Consider the following 2,500-nt stretch of genomic DNA (forward strand, 5'->3'; position numbering starts at 1 on the left):
GGGCTACACAGAGAAACCCTGTCTCGAACCCCCCCCCCCCCCCCGCCGCCAAAAAGTAAAAAAAAACTTTCATCTTGCCCCTTAGGGAAGTCCAAAGCTTCTCTTAGATGCATCCACATTATCAGCCACCACTCCTGCCCTTACTAACTCAACATGGATATTTAACATGGGGCACTTTAGCACTGTGATCTGTCGATGGAGACCACTACTCAGGTGCTAATTAGCATTGCTAGCACAAATTCTGAACAAAGGATGATTCATGACCCAGGCAGGCAGAGGAGCAAGGCTATTCCTGCTACTCTTAATGCCATGCACACCATGTAATGCCTAGAACTTGTTTGACTTTGGGGGATGAAGAGGGTCAAACCCAGGCGCGCACGCATGCTGGACAAGCAGCCTACCACGCTCTACCTTTTGCAGTCAGGGATTTTTTCACTGAGTGTTTTCAGATGTAGGTTAACCTCAGCTGACTGAAACTTTGGATGAAAGAGCAACTGTGGTGATGGGGGTGCATATTGCATATATTTATACACAGTAGAATTTATTTATGTATAGCATATTTATACATAAATGTATTATATAAATATATAAAGAATGTATAAGAAAAATATTTTTAAAGAAATATATTCTATTGTATATAAATATATGTATATACATACTCATATACAGACATTGTATGCATAATATATGCTTTTACTCATAGATTATCCCTGGAATTTATACCATCCCTGACAACGCCTACACTTGGTGGTGCATGTTCTCCTAGTGAGGTTTCTATTGCTGTGAGAAACAACAGCCTAGAGCAACTGCTGGAGAAAGGATTTGTTTCAGCTTAAGGTTGTTCCCATTGTGAAGAGAAGGGAAGTCAGGGCAGGAACCTGGAAGCAAGAACTGAAACAGGAAGTTCCTGGAGTAGCTTCTTACTGTCCACAAAGACTCAGCCTGCTTTCCTATACCATCAAGACCACCTGCTTAGGTGGGCCGGGCCCTCCCACATCAATCATTGGTCACGAATGTCCTACAAAGCTGCCTTCAGGTCGATCTGATGGAGGTACTTCTTCTTCTTCTTCTTCTTCTTCTTCTTCTTCTTCTTCTTCTTCTTCTTCTTCTTCTTCTTCTTCTTCTTCTTCTTCTTCTTCTTCTTATTTGAGACAGGGTTTCTCTGTATAGCCCTGGCTGTCCTGGAACTCACTCTGTAGACAAGGCTGGCCTTCAACTCAGAAATCTGCCTGCCTCTGCCTCCCAAGTGCTGGGATTAAAGGCGTGCACCACCACCGCCTCGAGAGGTATTTCTCAATTGAGATTCCTCCTCAAGATAACTCTAGGGTTGTGTCAAGTAACCAACAAACAAACAACAAAAACAGAAACAAAAAACCAAACAACAACAACAAAAATTGAGACACAAGCTTATAGTCTTAATGCTGGAGAAGCAGCAAGAGAATCAGGAGTTTGAGGCCAGGCGACATAGACAGTTCCAGAACAGCCTGTGGTATATGAGGCCCCATCTCAAAACACCAAAGCCCAAGGAAAAGCAAAAAGCAACAACTACTGATAGCAGTGGCGTTTTGGGGGAGACAACCTGGAATCAGGGGTAAAAGAGTTGTTTGTTGCTATCTTTCTCTGCAGTTTGGGGTTTTGAGATTCTGGGACGCTCAGGTGGTAGAGAAGGGGACGTCACTTTATTAATCTCCCCGAGATTCCGTTTCATCTTCTCTGAAATGCTTCTGTCGACGTACAGCCCTCGGGACTAAGTAAGGCCATTCTGCAGTTGTGCCAAAGCACTGTGTCAGGAACATAGCAGATGTCTGACAAATCTTGTTAGGCTCCTTTTGCTGTCCCGTCGCTCTCCTACCCTAGAGGTGGGTAGAGAGCCCCCATGGCACCTCCCCTTTCAGGGCTCAGGTTTCCTTTCTCCAGCCAGGAAAGTCGTAGCTTTGGTGACGGCTAATTTAAGTCAACTGACCTTTCCTGCAAAGGCTGCGGGATGCCTCTATCTTAGGCTGGTGATGACGAAGATGGCTGATGACAGGAGGTTCCTGGGGGTGTGTTGGGAGGTGGGGCAGGGGTGGGGCCCTGCATTTGTCAGAGCCATATGACCTCCTGGCTCCTGGGCTCTACAGATTTGTCCTGCTGGAGATTCCTGCCTGCCACAAATCTTGGAGAAGACAAAAATAGCAGCTTCGGGTTCCAGGTCCCCTCCTCCCTTTGGCCCAGAGCAGCTACAGTTTTGCTGTCCTTCTTGTTGCCTAGAGCCTACTCCCGAGGGTCATGGAGTCTTGTCAGGGAAGTAACTATGGGCAGGCGGGCAGGCAGGCAAGCGTTCCAGAAGACGTGATCTGGAAAAACCGCCTCATCCTTTTCCTTCAGAGGCACTGTCCGGAACCCATTTTCTGTCTAGTCTCGCACTTTTGGAGATACCATCTGAAGAAGCGCTCTTTGCTTTGGGCATGTTTTTATGTAGTGCAGGCTGTCTGTAAGCTCTGCATAGTTGACAATGACC

This window comes from Mus pahari, chromosome 5, assembly GCF_900095145.1.
Source record: "Mus pahari chromosome 5, PAHARI_EIJ_v1.1, whole genome shotgun sequence".
Classification (NCBI taxonomy): Eukaryota; Metazoa; Chordata; class Mammalia; order Rodentia; family Muridae; genus Mus; species Mus pahari.